At 42.5% G+C, this 21,914-nt stretch overlaps 1 protein-coding gene across 2 annotated transcripts in view; it reads left to right on the forward strand.

Annotated features, from left to right (window-relative positions):
- Window positions 1-21,914, forward strand: part of PODXL (podocalyxin like) — a 109,185-nt gene that overhangs the window by 51,646 nt on the left and 35,625 nt on the right. The gene's annotated exons all lie outside the window — the stretch shown is intronic.

Below are 21,914 nucleotides of genomic sequence, written 5' to 3' on the forward strand. Positions count from 1 at the left end.
CTTCAGGGAAGGGCACAATCCACTTGCCTTTCTATTCACTTCTATTTAAAGATCCTCTAACACAAAAGCCTTCCTCCAGTTCTTAGTGGCAGTGTTGTTGCACAAGTTGGCAATGTTTTATTGTTCCTTTGTTAATGCATTTTGGCATGATTCTGTTTCCGAGATTGTCAGAATAAGTCACAAGAGCTTTTTAAAGGGGTCATTAGGATGGGGATAGCTATCAGAAGTTGAATGCTTCCCTGGGGGAAAGAGTGATCCTGCTTTTCATGCAAGAAGATCCCCAAGTTCAGTCTCTCCTTCTATATACATATGCACCTACATATACATATTTTTTGTTCCTGTGTGTCTTCAATTATTTCAGACTTATGGCAACCCTAAGACAACCCTATCATGGCGTTTTCTGGGGCCAAGAGGGTGTGACTCACCCAAGGTCACCCACTGAATTTTCATGGCTGAACAGGGAATCTAACCCTGATCTCCAGAGTTGTAGTCCAGTGCTCAAACAACTACACCACATTTGCCCTACATATAGATATATAATTAAAATATTTATGTCTGACACTATAGCACAAGATCTCAGGACAGTATACAAATAAAACGAATTTAAAATAATTCCAAAAAAAGTTTGAACATGTAAAACACTTAAAGAATAATTTGTTATTTGTAACTTCAAGTCATTTCCAACTTATGGCAACCCTAAGGCAACTCTGTTAAGGGGGTTCTCTTGGCATAATTTGTTCAAAGGAGGTCTGCAATTGCCTTCTCCTGAGACTGAGAGAGTGTGACTTTCCCAAGGTCACCTAATGGCTGTGTAGTCCATCACTCAAACCACTACACCATGCTGACTCTCAAAGAATAATTTACATAGTCTAAAAGTCTTAAATGACCACTGTAGAGGGATATGCTGTTAGATGTGCTGTTTTTAATATGCAATATGTATTTTAACAGTTTAATTCCACGTGTTTTGACATTAAAATCATACCAGTACTGTTTTAAGTGGATGTATATTTCAATGTTTTAAACAACTTTTGTACGCCGTATTGCTTTAGATGTTTTGTTTTAGTTTATATTATAAGGTGTTTTGAATCCCATTTGGAGAAAAGTGAGATGCAATTAAAAAAAACAAGAATATTGAACAATTTAACAAATTTAAACAGTTTAAAACCATGATTCTTTACAGAACTGGACAACAGAATTAAACCCCATATGCTTTGATAGAAAGCTGGGCTTTAACTTGGATACTGGAATGAAGCTAGTGTTGATACCAGTCATGTCTCCTTCCCCACCACTATTCCCTTCTCCTTTTTTGTGTCATGCCTTTTTAGATTGTAAGCCCGAGGGCAGGGAACCATCTAATTAAATAGATTTTATATACAGCTCTGTGTAAATTTACAGTACTATATAAATAAAGCTTACTACTACTACTACTAATAATAATAATAATAATAATAATAATAATGTCTCCGAGGGGAGAGCATTTCGTAACTGGGACAACATGGCAAAGAAAGCTCTAAAAGTAATGCTCTCTTGTATGTTTTAATGTACTGTTCTTTTAAATTCTAAGCCACTCTTGAGTCCCAATTTTGGGGGAAAGGTGGGGGGATGATGATGATGATGATGATGATGATGTATCAACACCATCAAAGTGGGTACAGACCAGACACTTTGGAGATCCACTGTTTATCAGAAGAAACAATTGTGAACTTGATGCAACATTGGAAAAGTTGCTTCTTTCGGAGTACAGCTATCAGAATTCTTCAGCTATCCATGATGGATGGGGAATTCTGGTAGTTATAGTCCAGAAAAGTAACATTCCCAGCTCTATAGATCATGGGCCTGGCAGCATACTGTAGATTTGTGATAGAGGGCAGAAGAACTGTACTAGGTTATTTAGGGTCACTATAAGTCAGAAATGACTTGAAGGGACATAACAACAACAACAACCCTTGATTTTGCCATTTTACATAAGAGGCACCATTTTACAATGTCACTGCATACAATGAAACTTAAGCATCAATGGATTTTGGTGTCCACAGGGCTCCTGGAACCAAACCCCAGCAGATACAACCCCACTGGCATTCTGGGAATCACAGGCAAAAATCCTACACTGAACAGGTGGAGTGTGATGCTTGTCTGTGCAGTTCTACCACCCTCTTACCACAGAAAATCCCAGAGTTGTTTTTGCTTTATCAACAAGTGTGGGAAGTCAGTTCAGACAGTGGAATCATAGAATCATAGAGTTGGAAGAGACCTCAAGGGCCATCCAGTCCAATCCCCCTGCCATGAAGGAACTATTAATCAAAACATCCCTGACAGATGGCCATCCAGCCTCTGCTTAAAGACCTCCAAAGAGGGAGACTCCATCACTCTCCGAGGGAATGTGTTCCACTGTCAAACAATTCTATTTGTCAAGAAGTTCCTCCTAATGTTGAAGCAGAATCTCTTTTCCTGTAGATTGCCTCCACTGTTCCATGTTCTAGTCTCTGGAGCAGCAGAAAACAAGCTTGCTCCATCCTCAGTGTGACACTCCTTCAAATACTTAAACAGGGCTATCATATGACCCCTTAGCCATATTTTTTCCAGGTTAAAGATACCCAGCTCCCTAAGTCTTTCTTCATAAGACATAGTTTCCAGGCCCTTCACCGTTTTCATGGCCCTCCGTTGGACACTCTCCAACTTGTCAACATCTTTCTTGAATTGTGTTGCCCAGGATTCCAGGTGAGGCCTCACCAAATAAGAATAGAGTGGCACTATTACTTCCCTTGATCTAGACATTACACTTCCATTGATGCATCCTAAAATAGCATTGGCCTTTTTAGCTGCCACATCACACTGTTGACTCATGTTCAACTTGTGGTCTACATGGACTCCTAGATCTCTTTCACATGTAGCCACTCTTAAGACAGGTGGCCCCCATCATGTATCTATGCATTTCATTTTTTCTACCTAAGTGTAGAATCTTATATTTCTCCCTGTTGAAGTTCATTTTGTTAATTTTGGCCCAGCTTTCTAATTAATTAAAGTCATTTTGAATTTTCATCCTGCCCCCTGGGATATTAGCTGCTACTCCTAATTTGGTGTCATCTGCAAATTTGATAAGTATGCTCCCAATTCTGTCATCCAAGTCATTGATAAAGATGTTGAATAGCACTGGGCCCAGGACAGAACTGTGTGGGACCCCACTGGTCACTTCCCTCCAGGATGAAAAGGAGCCATTGTTAAGCACCCTTTGCGTTCAGCCGGTCAACCAGTTACAAATCCACCTAACAGTTGTATTGACTAGCTCACATTTTACTAGCTTGTTTGCAAGAATATAATGGGGGCCTTGTCAAAGGCCTTACTGAAATCGAGATATGCTACATCTACAGCATTCCCATTGTTTACCAAGTTGGTAATTTTATCAAAAAAGGATATCAGATTAATCTGACATGAGTTGTTTTTCAGAAACCCAAAATGAAGAAGCCACTGGTCTCAGCTCAGAGGGAGAATGAAATAATGGCAGAGGATTGGACTGGGCAGGTGGCCCTTGTAGTCTCTTCCAATTCTGACTCGTTCAAGTGATTTTCTTGGCAAGATTTGTCTTCCTCTGAGGCTGAAAGAGTGTGACTTGCCCAAATCATCCATGGTGTTTCATGGCTGGGTGGCAATTGAACTTTGGTCCTTAGAGTCATAGTTCAACATTCAAGCCACTGCCCAATAGGTTTCCATGGCCAAACCAGAATTTAAACACTGATATCCAGAGTCATAGACCAGTACTCAAACCGCTACACCACTTCGGCTCACAGAAGAACAAATGCATCTTGGACATTATTTATTTCTTGCTCTTAAATAAATTTAAGGCTTTATTTGGAAATTATTTTCACTGGACTGCAAAAAGATTTCAGGTATGACAACTTCATAGTATATACCTCCTTTGCATCCTTTTGCTTCAAAGAGGTGAAGGCTGGAAGGAACTGAAAAATGTTAAGATACTAATTGGCATGCATGAAGAATTGTGCACATAAAAAGATTGTGCTTCCTAGAGGCAATCACCTGAGAATTACAACTTTCATTCTAGATTTGACTGGTACTAGGGCCATCTCTATTTACTCCATTCAAGTTGTGTTGTATCCATTCATTATCGTACTAGTACAGATTGTTTATGAAACAATGTATTTCTGAAAATGGAATGTTGTCTGTGGTAAAATATAGCAATGGAAAAATATCCACCCTACGTCAGTGGATATGATGCAGGTGCCTGTGTTCCTCAGTTGTGTTCCCATAAACAAAGGACAAGCATGGGCCTTGCACTTAACCAGTGATGCACAATTTGGCCACTTTGCTGTTTCTACTATTATTTAGACTGCTGCAGTACACTTTACATAGGACTACCCTTGCAGTTTTGATTTTGAGTAGCTAAAAAAGAACTGTCCCTTGAAATGGGCTATATTCAGTGATGATATGACAACAAAGACTCACAGCTACAGTGGGCCCTCCACATTTGCTGGAGTTAGAGGTACAGGACCCCTATGAAAGTGGAAAAATAAAAAGCATAATAAATGTTTAACCCGAGAGAACACCTCTCTAGGAATCTTTAGGTCCTCCAGTGGAACTTTGTAGTCAACATCTGCCAGAGATTGACCATAGAATTGTGCTGGAGGACTGACAAATGCCTAGAGAAGTTTTCTCTTTAGGAATCGCTAGGTCCTCAAGTGCAACTTCTGGCAGATGCTGCCCATAGAGCTGCACTGGAGTAACTAGAGATACCTAGAGATAGCATATGACTCAGATCTGTGAATAATCAAAGCCACAAATGTGGAGTGCTGACTGTATAGAGCAAGCTATTTCCAATGCAGAGTAGCATTGTACAAAACTTGCTATATGGTTGTGAATTTCAGACTGTACATCAGTAAGCGGCATAGAAATGTACTTGCTTTTGCCATACCAGGATTGTTATTGTTTATATATTTATTATTGGGTTTCCTTGTTGTTGCTTAGCGTAGTCTATATTTGGTGATGTCATTCAAAAATACTTTTTTAAAAAACAGTTCTGTTTATTTTTTGCCAAAGTGTGTACATATATATAAATGTGTCCCACCAGTCTCCCTTCACCTGGATCCCCACTGGGATCTGAGGAGCTGATTTCTCACTTAGTTCTTGCCTGGCTGGTGTTTCTTCAGCCTCTTTTAATAAAAATAATAAATCAGCAGCTGTTCTGGGCAGTGGGATGCCAGTGTGTCCATATCTCAGGCTCTGTCCTGCAGTGCCAGAGGATCTAGTCCTTCCCTCTCTGTCCTCCTTGTTGGCTCTGGTCTCTTCCTTCTTCTCCCCTTCACTAGTCCTGACTCCCCCCTTTAACCTTCCCAACTGCCACCTCTTATACTGTAGCAATCTCACCAACCAGTTTTGGTGAACTGATCCAAACCAGCCAAATGAAACACCAAACAGTATTCCAAACTACCTGGAGGACACCAATTTCCCTGCCCTTGATGCAAAAGCTTCTTCCCCTAGTGAGGAGCAAATTTTGAAGGGAATGCTGTAGATATAGTATATCTTGAGTTCAGTAAGGCCTTTGACAAAGTTCCCCATGACATTCTTGCAAACAAGCTAGTGAAATGTGGGCTAGACAACGTAACTGTTACATGGATTTGTAATTGGTTGACTGGCCCAAGCCATGGGTGCTCAGCAATGGCTCCTTTTCATCCTGGAGAGAAGTGACCAGTGCGGTCCCACAGGGCTCTTATCAACTACTTGGAGGACAAAATTGGGGGCATACTTATCAAATTTGCAGATGACACCAAACTAGGAGGAGTAGCTAATACCCCAGAGGACAGGATCAAAACTCAAGATGACCTGAATAGACTAGAAAGCTGAGCCAAAGCTAACAAAATGAAATTCAACACAGAGAAATGTAAGCTACTGCACTTGGGGTGGAAAAATGAAATGCACAGAAATAGGATGGGCAACACCTGGCTGAATGAGACTACAGGTGAAAGGGATCTAGGAGTCCAAGTAGACCACAAGTTGAACATGAGTCAACAATACGACGCAGCAGCTAAAAAGGCCAATGCAATTTTAGGCTGCATCAATAAAAATGTAGGCCTGTTACAGACTGCCAAAATAAAGCTGCTTCGGGTCTCTTTGGAGGTATGCTGTTTAAATGATGCATGCATCCTAAGAATCTGGAAGCTGCACCAAAGCTGCACTCCAGTGCTTAGGAATGGAGTGTGGCTTTGGCGTGACCTCCGGACTCTTAGGACCCATGCATCATTTAAATAGCATACCTCCAAAGAGACCCGAAGCAGCCTTATTTTGGCAGTCTGTAACAGGCCATAGTGTCTAGATCAAGGGAAGTAATAGTGCCACTATATTTTGTTCTGGTCAGGCCCCACCTGGAATATTGTGTTCAGTTCTGGGCACCACAATTTAAAAAGGATGTGGAGAAACTAGAGCATGTCCAAAGGAGAGCGACTAAAATGGTGAAGGGTCTGGAAACCATGCCCTATGAGGAACGACTTAAGGAGGTGGGAATGTTTAGCCTGGAGAAGAGAAGGTTAAGAGGTGATACGATAGTCCTGTTTAAATATTTGAAGGAATGTCATATTGAGGAGAGAGCAAACTTGTTTTCTGCTGCTCCAGAGACTAGGACCCGGAACAATGGATGCAAGCTACAGCAAAAGAGATTCCAGCTCAACATTAGGAAGAACTTCCTGACAGTAAGGGCTGTCCGACACTGTAACACACTCCCTCAAAGTGTAATTGAATCTCCCTCCTTGGAGGTCTTTAAACAGAGGCTGGATGGCCATCTGTCAGGGATGCTTTGATTTGGATTTCCTGCATGGCAGGGGGTTGGACTGGATGGCTCTTGCGGTCTCTTCCAACTCTATTATTCTATGATTCTATAAATTGAAGGGGAGAGGTGGCCCAAGTTACTTTGGGAATTATAACCCCAGAATCTATGGTACAGTTGTAGACATAATCAAGTGTGTTTTTTTTAATATATTGATCACATTGTGTTTGCTGCTGTTGTTATATTTGTCTCCCACCATTTCCCCAGTTTGGGGTCAAGGCAGCTTGCAACAAGGTTGAAAATTTACAAACTGCAAAAATAAAAATGATTTATATTTTTGTGGTGTGGTGGTTTGAGCATTGGACTACAACTCCAGGGACCAGAATTTGAATTCCTGTATGGCCATGAAAACCCACTGGGTGATCTTGGACAAGTCACACTCTTTCAGCCTCAGGGGGAGACAAAGACAACCCCCCACCAACAAATCTTACCAAGAAAACTCCATGATAAGATCACCATAAGTCAGAAACAACTTGAAGATACAATATTCTTCCCAACACACTCTGAATAAATTACTGTGGGATAGTGGAACACTCTCCCTCGGAGAGTGCTGGAGTCACCTTCCTTGGAGGTCTTCAAACAGAGGCTGGATGGCCATCTGTCAGGTATGCTTTGATTGAGAATCCCTGCATGGCAGAATGGGGTTGGATTGGATGGCCCTTGTGGGCTCTCCCACAGAACCAACTTCTAGCAAGTTGGTTTTATTGTATTAAAGATCAATTTAGTCCCATTCACTTAAAAAAAAACTTTCTAAGTAATTTTTATTTAATTTTAAAGATTTTTAAAAGAATCTGCTCACTTGCAGTTCATGACTGAGGCTGCATCTACACTGCAGAATTAATGCAGTTTGACACTGCTTTAACATGGCTCAATGGAAATCTGGGATTTGTAGTTCTGTGAGATTTTAGCCTCCTCCGTCATAAAGCTCTAGTGCCACAAGAAATGACAAATCCCAGGATTCTAGAGGATGGAGCCACGACAGTTAAAGCAGTATCAAGCGGCATTAATTCTGCAGTGTATATGCATCCTGAGTCTCCCTGTTGGCTAGTTAGAGCAAAGTAGCAATGGAAATAGCTGTAAACTGGCTTTACTTCTAATGAACCTAGGAATTTGGCAAGAAGATCTGTGGGAACACAGGAAGTCATGGGAACTAGTAAGGCCACGTAGGTCAAATGATTCCCATCCCTGCTCCAAAGCAATCTGTGATAAAACCAAACCCCTTGTTGTTGTCAACTGCTGTCAAGTCAACTTCAATGTATGGTGAACCGACAAATGAGAAACTTCCAAGTCAACCTTTCCTCAACAGCTCTGCTCAGGTCTTGAAGACTCAGGGCCATTTATTCCTTGATTGAGTCTGTCCATCTAGATCTAAGAATCCTAGTAAACCACAAGTTGAACATGAGTCAATAGTGTGAGGCAGCAGCTAAGAAAGCCAATGTGATTTTAGGCTTCGTCAATAAAAGTATGGTGCCTAGATTGAGGGAAGTAATAGTGCCACTCTATTCTGCTTTGGTCAGACCTCGTCTGGAACACTGTGTCCAGTTCTGGGCACCACAATTCAGGAAAGATGTGGACAAGCTGGAACATGTCCAAAGGAGGGTGACCAAAATGGTGAAAGGTCTGGAAACCATAAAGCCCTATGAGGAGCGTCTTAGGGAGCTGAGTATTTTTAGCCTGGAGAAGAGAAGGTTAAGAGATGATATAATAGCCCTGTTTAAATATTTGAAGGGATATCATACTGAGGATAGAGCAAGTTTGTTTTCTGCAGATCCACAGAATAGGACGCAGAGCAATGCACTTAGACTACAGGAAAAGAGTTTCCTCCTCAACATTAGGACAGAGCAGTTCGACAGTGTAATATGCTGCCTTGGAGAACTGTGGAGTACCCTTCTTTGGAGCTTTTTCAATGGAGGCTGGATGGCCATCTGTTGGGGTGCTTTAATCATGTATTCCTGCATGGTAGAATGGGGGTTAGAATAGATGTTTTGGGGGGTCTCTTCCAATTCTGTGATTCTATTATTTTATCTGGAATGTGGTCTTCCTCTTTTTCTACTGCCTTCTACCATACCAAGCATTCTTGTCTTTTCTAGTGAGCCATGTCCATGATATGATAACATATATTATACAATATATGATATGATATGCCCCTTTTATTAGGGCAGCCATATGAGCAGCAGTCTTGGGTTGTCACTAATAAGTTGTAATTGATGTGCTGCTTGTTTTTATTGTTTCTATGTCGAGAAATACATTTTGGTCAAGCATCTTTAGGGTGTGGCCATGTACTGGCAGCCTTTGACTCAGGAACCCAAAATCTCCCTATAAAAAAACCAGGCTGAAAGCAATTCACAGCATGGGGGTGTTGTTAGGACCGAGGCATTCCAGTGGCACAGTGTAATAAAAGCAGAAACCAATTCAAAAAATTTTGAGCACTCAAATCGAAACAAAAATCAAAACATTTCTTTTCCTGGGATTTCTTTTCCCAGACTGCCTAGTTGTTTTTCTTTGTACCAGGCCATCTCACAAAACTGACCTTGGCAGTCCTGGTGCTTATCACCTCCCCTTCACATCTGCTTATTAGCCATCCCCAGGATAGATAACCATTCCCTTCCACCCAACACCACCAGCTTGACATATCCCAGCAGCCAGTAGCATGAAACAAAGCAGGCAAAAGGCAAAGCCTAATTAAATTAATAAGCATAAAGGAGCGTGAGGGAGTAATAGAATTATCGAATCATAGAGTTGGAAGAGACCGCAAGGGCCATCCAGTCCAACCCCATTCTGCCATGCAGGAAATCTAAATCAAAGTATCCCTGACAGATGGCCATCCAGCCTCTGTTTAAAGACCTCCAAGGAAGGAGACTCCACTACACTCCGAGGGAGTTTGTTCCACTGTCAAACAACTCTTACCGTCAGGAAGTTCCTCCTAATGTTGAGGTGGAATCTCTTTTCCTGTAGCTTGCATCCATTGTTCTGGGTCCTGTTCTCTGGAGCAGCTGTGAGGCTTAACAGTGAGTCCTGGGACTGTTGACTGAATAACTGTAGTGCAGTTCCCCATGTGGAACTATTACACTATATGCTGTACATCAGGGGTAGGCAACCTGCGGCCCGCGGGCCGGATGCGGCCCGGCGAGGCCTTGGGACCGGCCCCAGCCCGGTCCTGCTGCCGATTGCCGCCGGGGCCTTTGGGGGGCAATTGTCTATAGAAGCCTCAGAAACATGCATTTATATTAACATTTTTTAAAAAATCAGCAAATTTTTTCACGTGTCCTCCATTTTTTTAAAAAAAGTGTCTTCCATTTGAAAATTTTGTCCTACATTTGTCCTGGTTTATTTATATATTTAATTTTTTAAAAAAATTATTTAATTATTTGTTTTTTGGCTTCGGCCCCCCAGTTGTCTGAAGGACAGCAACCCGGCCCCCGGCTCAAAAAGATTGCCTACCCCTGCTGTACATTATACAGCCTCTCAGTGATACTTGAGTAGCTTGAGTAACTGTGTAACAAATGAATGGGGTTCCGGCTATTAGTCTTATCCAAATTGTCAGACTGAAGATGGGTTCAGGCATGAAAGATTTTGTGTTGCTTTCTCTTGTGCTTTGTGGTGTGTTGCTGCTGTGTGCCTTTAAATCATTCTGAGCTATGGCAACCCTAAGGCAAACCCGCCATGAAGTTTTCTTGGCACAATTTGTTCAGAGGAGGTTTTCCATTGCCTTCCCTTGAGGCTGAGAGCATGTGACTTTTCCAGGGTCACCCAGTGGGTTTCATTGCTTCAGCTGGGAATCTAACCCAAGTCTCCAGAGTCATAGTCCAACACTCAAGCCACTACGCCATGCTGGCTCTCCCAAACTCTTCCTTAATGGGATTAATTTGTTCAGAGAGGCTTGCCTTTGCCTTCCTCTGAGACAGTGTGACTTGCCCAGTGGGTATCTCCAGCCCTGGTCTCCTGGGGTTTTAGTTCATCACTCAAACAATTATACCATGTTGGCTTTGCAATGTATATGTTGCTTATTTATTTCCTTTCTGTGCCATCCCATTCTGTGTTTTTTAAACTGCTCCCAGCTCCTAGGACTTGTCTGCTCAGGCTTGTTTCCCCCTGTTTTAATATCACCCTGTTCAGACCACACATGGCCCAAATCCCAGCTCTGGTCTAGACAGTCCAGATGATGTCCAGCATGTTCTATGCTAGAAGATTACCACTATTCGCTCTGAGATAGTCCCCCCCCCCCCGATTCTTCTTCTGCTCACAATCTTCTATCGCCCTCACTTAAAAAAAATTCTGTGTTTCCTCCTGCTTCTTTGGATGAACTGTCTACACTTCTGAACTCTTCCAAACCTGCAACTTGCTCTCTTGATCCAATTCCTACCTGTCTTCTAATTTCTATAGCTCCCTCTTTTCTGCCCTCGCTTCTCCATATCTTCAATCTCTCTCTCTCTCTCTCTACAGGCTCCTTCCCTTCAGACTTCAAACATGCTCTCATTTCCCCAATTCTGAAAAAAACTTCTCTTGACCCCTCCTCCTTGTCTAGCTATCGTCCGATTTCTCTTCTTCCCTTTCTTTCTAAGGTTTTGGAACGGGTTGTTTATTCTCGCTGTCTTGAGTTTCTTGAAGCCAACTCCATTCTTGATCCCTTTCACTCTGGTTTCCGCCCAAGGCATTCCACAGAAACAGCTCTCACTAAGATCTCCAATGACCTTTTACAGGCCAAGGCTAATGGCCTTTAGTCTGTTCTCATCCTTCTCGATTTGTCTGCAGCCTTTGACACCGTTGATCACTGTCTCCTAGTTGACATACTCTCTGACCTTGGGTTCTCAGACTCTGTTCTCGACTGGTTTCATTCTTATTTGTCTGGCAGATCTTTTGCAGTGGTTGCAGGTGGTCAGACTTCGTCTCCTGTTCCCTTATCTGTTGGAGTTCCCCAGGGCTCTGTTCTGGGTCCCCTTCTGTTTTCTCTCTACACACTGTCCTTAGGTAAACTCATTAGCTCTTTTGGTTTTTCCTACCATCTGTATGCCAATGACACCCAGTTGTATCTTTCCACCCCTGACCTTTCTCCAAGGCTTGAACAGCAAGTTTCGTCTTGCCTCACAGCTGTCTCGCAGTGGATGCGCCATTGGCATTTGAAGCTCAACATGTCCAAGACGGAGCTTCTTGTCTTTCTTCCTAAGCCCACCCTTCAACACTCCTTTTCTGTCTCTGTGGACAACATTTCTATTCAACCCGTCCAGCAAGCCTGCAGTCTTGGTTTTATCTTTGACTCTTCTCTGTCGTGTATCCCTCAGATCCAGACCACAGCCAAGGCTTGTAGATTCCTTTTGTACAATATTGCCAAAATCCGACCATTTCTCTCTGCCTCTACTGCCAAGATCCTGGTCCATGCCCTAGTGGTCTCACGACTCGATTACTGTAACGTCCTCCTGGCTGGGCTTCCTCTCTCTCACCTCCGTCCTTTAATCTCTGTCCAGCATTCAGCTGCACGCATTATCACTTCCACCCACCGCTCTGACCACATCTCTCCTGTGTTGGCATCCTTTCACTGGCTCTCCCTCCCTTTCCGCATTCAGTATAAGCTCCTGCTGTCCACGTTTAAAGCCCCCCATGGGCTGGCCCATCCTTACTTATCAGACCTTCTTTCTCCTCATCTTCCCACCAGGGCCCTCCGTTCTGGTAGTCAAGGTCTGCTGTCACAGCCCAGGATTTCTTCTGCCCCATCTCGGATTCGCCCCTTTTCACTCGCTACCCCTCATGCCTGGAACCTTCTTCCCCCGAGAGCAAGAGTCATCACTTCTTTAACCAGCTTCAAAACGGAGTTGAAGACCATCTTGTTCAGGGAAGCGTTCCCAGGCATTGCATAACTGTCACTTGCTATTTGATGTTCTTTTGTTGCCTGTTTTATTGAATCATTTCCTGTATTGCCATGTACTTTATATGTATTATGCTACTAGAGAGGTCCCTTCCCCACCACCACTCCCTTCTCCTTTTGTGTCGTGTCTTCTTAGATTGTAAGCCTGAGGGCAGGGAACCGTCCAATTAAAAGGATTGTATGTACAGCGCTGTGTAAATTTACAGCGCTTTATAAATAAAGGTGAATAATAATAATAATAATAATAATAGAAATGGGGTTTAATACCCTTAACACAGAGTAAAATAACTTACCTGTTGCTCTGGATCTTGTGCACCATGGTGGCTGTCTGCAGGGGTGTCCCACTCTTTTGCCCAGTGCATCTGCTGCAGATCACTTGTTCGGAAATCAGAATAAGGCATCCAAGATATGACCGCCACTGAGCACCTTGTTCTGATGTCAGATGTGAGTGCCCTGTGGTGGCAGCGGACATGCCAGGAGACCCAGTGGGACATCAATGCAGACAGCTGCTGCAGTGTAGAAACAGAGACTGAGGTAATGGAAGGGGAGGATGAAGCAGCGTTGGGGCCAGGATACTCCAGGCTGGGCCAGTGCAGACAAGGCCCTAGTCAGCTTACTCCAGACTTCCTAATTATATACAGTGAGGCCTTGGTATCCGCTGGGGTTTAGTTCCAGGACCCTCCATAGATAACAAAATCTGTGGATATTCACGTCCCATTAAATACATGGATAGCAAAATAGTGTCACACATATAAAATGGAAAAATCAAGGTTAGCTGTTTGGAATATACATATATATAGTCAAACCATGGATGCTTGAATCCATGGATAAAGAATCCATGGATACAGAGGGCTGTCTGTAATTATCCTGTCTTATTCAGGAACAAGAAAGATGTCCTCAGGGGGAAAAAAATCACCTCCCTCGCCTTTGCCACACTGCACTTCACTGCATGCAGTAAAGTCCAAACTCCAGCATCTGTTTTAGACTTGGACTCGATTCCCCTTCTCTTCCTGTCTGTCAGTTCCTGTCTCATTTCCCTGATATGTGTGGACCATTTTTCCCATCTCTCTCACGCTAGTAGCTCGGGACATATTTTCCAGCCTTTGCTGGAAATTTGTTTGTGGAGAAGACCCAGGGCAGGTGGGTGGGAATGTAGGTGTGTTGTATCTGAGTACTCATACCTTACAGATGTGTGAGAAACATTTTCATTGTATCCTTTTTGGGCGGGCCTTTGCAGTGTCATGTTTTGCAAACTCTGCTCTCCACTGAACAGCCCATTAGATGATGATTTTGTTCCTCACCTTGTTGAACTCCAGCTTCCCCTGCCTAATATATCTCTCAGAGCTAGATGCAGTAAGATTAAAGGCAGAAAAAATGAAACTGGGCAGCAAGTCAACAAATACAAAGATATAATGGTCATAATACATCACAGAGCTATCCAAGAAGAGAGAGATTTCCCCCCCCCCTCTCAAAATGAATCATGAAATGCAGTTTCCTGCATTTGCTGTATGCTATTTTTTCCCTAGGAAATCAGTCGTAAGGGGAAGGAATAGATAGAGCTCAGTGTTAGAGCTCATGGTAGCTCCTGCTATCACCGTAAAAAAAAAAAAAATCCCAAGGTTATTCCCATGGATCTCCAATTTCAAGAGTTCTCTTAAGAGTAACCCTTGAGGCACAAAGCAAGTGTCCTGTAATGGCCTGAGTGTTGAAGTAGGACTTTGAGAGATGAAGATCCAAATCCCCACTCAACCATGGAAACCCAATGGTTGGATGACCCTGGTAAATCACCCTTTCTCAGACTAAGAGAGACAAGAAGCACCTATGATGGGTTTGCCAAATGTTGGTGGCAACTTAAAGGAACATAACAACCTGGGGCCAGGACTACATTTTGCACATTGGTTGCTGCTCTTTCGTTCTTAGAAACCGATGACATTAGGCCATGGACCATCATTTTGAGGGTGTGTGTGTATTGTGTGCCTTCAAGACATTTCTGACTTATGACGACCCTAAGGCAACCCTATTATGGGGTTTTCTTGGCATGATTTGTTCAGGTGAGGTTTGACATTGCCTTTCCTTAAGGCTGAAAGAGTGTGATTTGCCCAGCGTCACCCAGTGGGTTTCACAGCCGAGCTGGGAATCAAACTCTGGTCTCACTGTGAGTAGCATTGATGTAAATAACCCAGAATCTCACCACATTTGTGATATTGTAGTGATTCTAACAAAGGTTCCCTGCTCAGCTGCGGAAACCCAGCTGGTGGAATGCCACAGTTTAAGAGGAACATCAGGCGCTCAATCTTGGGCAAGCCACACTCTCTCAGCCTCATTGAAAGGCCATGGCAAACTCCCTCTGCACAAATCCTGTCTAGAAAACTATGGGATAGGTTCACAATCCCATAGTGAACCTATCCCACACAATAGGATTGCCCTAAAGCAGAAATGACTCAAAGGCATACAACAACAAATAAAACTATTAACTTAGAATTTTATTTCTACAGTTGGTGCTGTACTTAAACAAAGCACAACTAAAACAATTTTGATATAAAAGTTAAAAAACACTAAATAATTATGTTAAAAACACCAAATTAAAACAGTTAAAAATCATATTAAAGCATTTTTAAAAAAGGATAAAAGCATCATGTTCAATCGCAGTAGGTTAAGAGCCAAAGGCCTGCCTAAACAAAAAGTTTTTTGTCTGTCAGTAGAAAGAAAGAAAGAAAGAAAGAAAGAAAGAAAGAAAGAAGATGGTGCCAATGAAGCCTCCCATGGGAAAGAGTTCCACAACTTGAGAGCAGCCAACAAAAAGACTTTGTCATGTCCTCGCCAAATGTCGTTGTAATGATGACAAAATGGAGTGTGTGTGTGTGTGTGTGTGTGTGTGTGTGTGTGTTGTTTGCCTTCAAGTCACTTTTGACTTCGGTGACCCTAAGACGAACCTTTAAAATTTCTTCTTGGCAAGTTTTTTTCTTTCAGAGGGGGTGTGCCATTGCTATCCTCTGAGGCTGAGAGACTGTGACTTGCCCAAGATCACCCAGTGGGTTTCCATTGCAGAGTGGGGATTCAAACCCTGGTCTCCAGTCATAGTCCAATGGACTTGTCCCTGCAGTTGACATCTCAAGTAGATGTGATGGTCAGAAGTGCTTGCTATCAGAAGTGCTTGTTGATACGCCAACTGCGACCCTACTTGGGCCAAAGGGACCTTGAAACTGTGGTACATGCTCTGGTAACCTCTTGCTTAGATTTCTGTAATGTGCTCTACTTGGGGCTACCCTTGTACCAAGCCTGGAAGCTTCAGTTAGTACAAAACATGGCAGCCAGACTGGTCACCGGCGCATCCAAGTTTGACCACATAACACCTATTCTGAAAAATCTTCACTGGCTGCCCATTTGCTTCCGAGCGCAATACAAGGTGTTGATTATTACCTATAAAGCCCTACATGGCTTGGGCCCAAGTTACTTGAGGGACCGCATCTCCCCATATAATCCACCCTGCACTCTCAGAACATCCGGGAAGAATCTGATGGAAATTCCATCTTCCAAATATGTTTTCACATCCCAGATGGCCCTTTCAGTGGCGGCCCCACGGATCTGGAATAGTCTTCCCAAGAAGCTCCGTCTTATGACCCCCCTAGAAACATTTAAAAAGAGGCTTAAAACTTTCCTCTTTTGTCAAGCCTCCCCCCCCCCCCAAGGAATGAGGTTGAGTGTTCTTGATGCCTTACCCTGTGAATGATTGTGTTCTGTATAATTGTATTACTGGATTTTATCTATTTTTATGTGTAATAGTTTTAATAGTCTGTAAACCGTTTTGATCTATGGAAAAACAGTATACAAATAAAATTTATTATTATTATTAATGTGCAATCTCTTCTATCACATGCAAAATAGAGAGAAAGCCCTATCCCCCTTCCCATAAATGAGCTACAGTAGTTTGTAGCAAGGATGAGGCTTCATGGCTAATGAGCTCTTAGTTTCCAGGGCTACCAGCGTTGTGCTTTTCATGGCCATTTATTTCCCTGGTGGACATCAATCCCATCTCTGCACTGTCTCTCAGGCGGCTAGCACCCATCAAACTGTGTTCCCTGCCATTATGAGGATCATAAAGTGAGACTCATTGTGAACCATTATTCTTCTAGTCCTACCTGAGCTGGGGTGATAAGAGGAGAAGAGTGCTCTTTACAGGACAGGAACAGAGGTGTAGGAGAAGTTGGAAGGCGGCCTGGCCTTCAATCATGTTGCCACAAAAGAGTAAGCATTTCTATCAGACAGATCCTTTGAAGCTATGGATGGTGGATGAGGCAAGTGGTTATGGGGCTGTTTCCTTTTAAATTGTCATGGCCTGAACCTCTGTCCTGTACAGAGAAGCTGGCTTTTGTTTTTTCTGGTGCTAACCATGAAGATTATGAATTCACATTTATTTATGATTTAAATAATAAAAATAAATAAAAATTTTATTTATATTTTCCTGCCTCTCCCAGGTGGATTGAGGCAGGATTACAACCTAGAGTAAATATAGAATTACAGATTTTGATAATAAAATATAAAAACATACAACAATTAAACAGTTTAACAATTAAAAACACATTATCAAAAGTGACAGTGGGAGTAAGGTATTCCGATCCTAATCAGTAAGATGGATCCATGTATCATACAGAGTCAGGTGGGTATGCTCATCGGAAGAGATCCGTCTTAACTTAAAAAGTACAATACGTAGTAAAATATTGTCTTCACTTATTTCCATTGTATAAAGAATGTCCAGTTTTGTTTTATACATATGTTACAGAAATAGGTTCACAGAATAAGAAAGTATTTAAAGCAAATACATGCTAAAAAAATAGATAAAGAATATTTCATGTATGGAAAATATGCTCAATAAAATTTCCCTAACTCTAGAGATCTCTTTTAATGAAAGAAACATAGGGCAGGCAGAGTGTAAGTGATAAGAGCTAACTTTACTGAAGTGGGATTTCTGTTCTAAATTAGGAAATACCTTTTCCCTGGTGGAAGGCCATTAATTTAAGAGAAGCAGAAGGAGGGGATGCAGGGGCTCAGTAGCTATTTCAGGGGTGTGCAGGATTGAGCCAATAACCCGAGCTTTGAAATGTTGTCTTTCAGTGATGTAGGCTGAAGTCAGTTGACTTCAATGACTTGACTTGGATTTGACTTGGCAAAAATGACACACTCGCTTGACTTGACTTGAGACTTGTATATTTTAGTGACTGACTTTCTGGTACCGTTCACTTTGAGTAGCAGGCAAGACCACCTCCCAAAATGCAGGGCAAATTTCTTGGAAGGGAAGAGCAAATGCATTGGGCAATGTGCTTGAGGCAGAAGGATCTTGCTAAAGCATTTGAAAATCTTCAGAAGGCTCCTCTGATGTGCAGCAGGGACAGACTGTCAAGCAGACCTCAACTCCTGCCTCAAGCCCATTGTTTAATACATTTGCTGTTCCTTCCAAGAAACTCACCCTGCCTCCATTTTTTTCTCTGTTAAAAGTTAACTCCCAGATTTAAGACTCAACTTGAGACTTGACTTGAAAGTATCTTGCAAGGATTTGAGACTCAACTTGTGACTTGAAGGTAGGGACTTGAGACTCGACTTGAAATTTGGACTAAAAGACTTGAATACATTACTGTTGTCTTTTGGACTACAATTCCCAGAATTATCCAACAAGTACGGCCAGTTGTAGTGTGAAAAAAATAAGTGTTCTAAGCTGAACAATGCCTGGGACAGAAAGGAAATAGAAGTTTGGGCAGAAATAGGAAACGCAGAAGTAGCAGCAACTGCTTGGTGCCGTTAGAGGCTTAGCATCCAGATTAAGAATAGCTTGATTTACAGCAGAGTTGGGGGCAACATGGCAGCCCCCTAACTCCACTGGAAGTGACACAACATCAGTTCTGCTACAATGGAAAGCATTGGTGTGGATTGTGGGGGAGAAAATCTCAACCAATTTGGCAGGGATGGTCCTGATTAATCCTTTATCATCCCATTTTTTTCAGCTGCTTTAAAAAAATGTCTTAGTTCCTCTCCTCCTCCCACTTTCCTCCTTTGTCCCTGACTTACTTCAGTTGCTGCAAACTGAGTTCAAGGTACAAAAATAGTTTATATACTCTGTTAACTCAGCAGAGGGGAGACAAGAGCAGGTGGTAAAAATTTGCCCTTCCCAGTAGACTCAGGCAAAAGCAAGCTGCTGCAGTCTCTCCTAGCTTGTGTGTTCCTCCTCATTAATAACGCTTGCCAGTTTGACCACACTCTAATGTTGGTTGGTTACATGAGTCCCAGATTTCAGCTGTAAAATGCTGGAAGGTATGAAACCTGGCACAGAAACTTCAGCTCTGCACAATGACTAGTCACTGCTTTAGAGTTAAGGCCTTATACATAAGCAAGTCCAGGATCACTGGAAAGGGCAAGGCTGGAGATCTACATATAGGAGTTAGAACAAAAAGGGTGGTACAAAGAGAAAAGCAGTCGTTGGGCAGACAGGGAGCTGTGAATCTGGGAAGGCAAAGAATTTTGGCTTAGGTGGAGTGGGGTGCTAAGGCTTGCCCCACTCCCTTGCTCACATCCAGTGATAGGAACCGATATGCACATCCTTCAAAAACGTGGATTCCTTCTGTCAGTGTTTACTGGGATGATAAATACCAAAGGAATTCTTGCCCTTGAATGGAGTTCTGCTTCACTGCAGTCATGGAATATTTGCTTTCCTGTTTTATGGGCAAAAAATGATAAATGGACATTCAAGAAGCACACAGCACACCAAAGTTTGTTTGTGTGCATGCATGTATGTATCCATCCTTAAACCAGAGCACCAAAATTGTACTTCCCTTCTTTACAACTGCCCCATAACTAGACCCTGGCCAAGCTGGCTGGAGGATTTTGGAAACAGTAGTTCGATAACTACTGTTGAACTCCAGCTCTGATCAAAAACATTATGTGATGACGGCATCAGAAACAGTTCTGATCTCCTAGGCCCACAGCTAAGTCCTAAATACCCTGAAGGTACCAGATTCCATCTGATCTTGGAAATTAAGCAGGGTCAGACCTGATAGGGGACAATCAAGGAGTACCGGGTGCTGTTGGCTGTAGTTCAGATTAAAGCTATGTCAAACTACCTCTGAGTATTCCTTACCTATGAAAACCCTATGAAATTCAGAGGGTCAGCATAAGTCCACAAGCAACCTGAAGGCACACACACAGACCCACAACTCCCTTCTGCAAACTGTTACTCCTTCCTATAGGAAAACCAGCCTCGTCTAGATAGTCCTCAAGGAATTCCGACACCCCTGAAGAATTCTTTGATGAAACTAACCTCTGACCTTCCACTTAATCAGAAAAATCTGCAGAGGGGAAATGGACACTTGCAAAACTCCCAGCCTGAGGTCCTCAGAATCAATAACAGCAATGTTAACCGCTGTCACCGTCCAGCTTTTCCCAGCTCACTTTGGGAGCCAGGCTATGACTCTGTGCCAGAGACATGCCTGTCTGTGCTGAGTGGGCTGTGTCCCACCCGGTATTTCCTGAAGTTATTCTTTTGCATTTCCTTTTCCCTCTATTAATAGATTCTGAGCCCATCTAAGCCGTGTCACCAAGGTGGAGATAGGAAACGATCTTGGACAAGGAATGAACTCCCAGTAGCAGGAACACCTAAATAAGTTGGATGAAAGTGGCGGAGAAAGGGAAGTTGTGTTCTTGCTCTAAATTGGTTTGAATGGCCTTCAGTGGATGAAACAAGTTATTATTTATATTCACCTCCTTTTCCATAGAGCTTTGCATCATGCACAGAGCTTGGAGAGGTGATTTTATTGGGCTGCAAAATTATAAACTAACAGAATGGAACTTTTCTAAGCTTTGGTTATGCAATCATTTCAGGCTCTCTCCCCATCCTTCTGCTCGAGGAAATCAGGGACTCTTGTAGGCCTGTGTCAGATTTAAAATGTTGTTATTATTGTTAATTACTTTCTCTCTCCTCCATGAATAATCCTCACAACAACCCTGTGAGGTTGATGAGGCTGTGAGTGGGTTCTCCAAGGTTGCATGAGGTTTTCTTCCCCCTTAGGTTTCATTGTCTTTGAAACCTGTGACATGGTTTCATGACCCATGAGTTTCCTGTCAAAATGTGGCCTTGAAATTGGAACATCCTAACCACAGTACTACCCTGGCTGCTATATTAGATATGGTTTCAGGTTCAAAACCTTAGAGCTGCAGCTTGAGTTGGGATGACCTCCCACTCATATCATGAATGTGTCTCTAAATTGTTGTGTGGTCAAGCAGGACAGTCTCTATAGAGTGTCAATTTATTGACAGTCTCAGCGAAGAGTCTGGAAAGTGCATGGCCCAATCCCCTAGTCTGGCATGAACAGTTTCGATGATATCCAGGCTATTTAGCACCAAACCTAGGGTATACCTCTCTTTATTGTTTTTCTGTGCCTTCAGGTCATTTCCAACTTATGGCAACCCTCTCTGGATTTTAGTTTGAACTTTCCATACAAAACTGTTTTGCATATAGGTATAAGAATCTTGGGCAACTCCTTTACAGTAAAGACTAAAACCTGGAGCAGATCTACCACCTTGCTGCCATGGGGTTGAGTCCTATTGGTTAATCCCAACTAAGGTAAACCAACAGAATCAATTAGATTTATCAATGAATTGATTCAGCAGGTCTTTCATTGGAGTCACCAACAGGATTCAAGCCATGGAAGAAACTAGTTGCTTATGCCAATGATAAGAGTTGTTTCTTGTTCTTGTGTGCCTTCAAGTCATTTCTGATTTATGGTGACCCTAAGGTGAGCCTGTCTGATTCTCTCAGGCTGAGAATGTGTGACTCTCCCAAAGTCATGCAGTGGGTTTCCATGGCTGAGCAGAAAATCAAACCCTGTTCTCTAGAGTCTTAGTCCAATGTTCAAACCACTGTACCGTCCTGGCAGTACCCAACATTAAGAGAGTAAGTATAAAATGATATAAAATGTTAGAGTTACACCACAAAAGGAGAGACATTCTGAGATTGGTGTCCTGGGATAGTAACTCCTACCTCCAAATAGAAGAAATTCCAGAGTATTTCAGTCATGTGCTCATTAGTTATGCAAGCTGATTCATGTTTCATTGCATTTTTGTAGATCTCTTTAACCTCCTTCCCCCAAAGGTAAAAACTGCTACTGTTGTTTATATGGCAAGAAGGCTTGTTTCAACTGAAATGGTTTGTTCAGCTCATTTGAGTTTCTGATTTATTCT

The sequence above is a fragment of the Sceloporus occidentalis genome, unplaced genomic scaffold, assembly GCF_023333645.1.
Source record: "Sceloporus occidentalis isolate IW3139 unplaced genomic scaffold, rSceOcc1.0.p SCAF_5, whole genome shotgun sequence".
Taxonomy (NCBI): domain Eukaryota; kingdom Metazoa; phylum Chordata; class Lepidosauria; order Squamata; family Phrynosomatidae; genus Sceloporus; species Sceloporus occidentalis.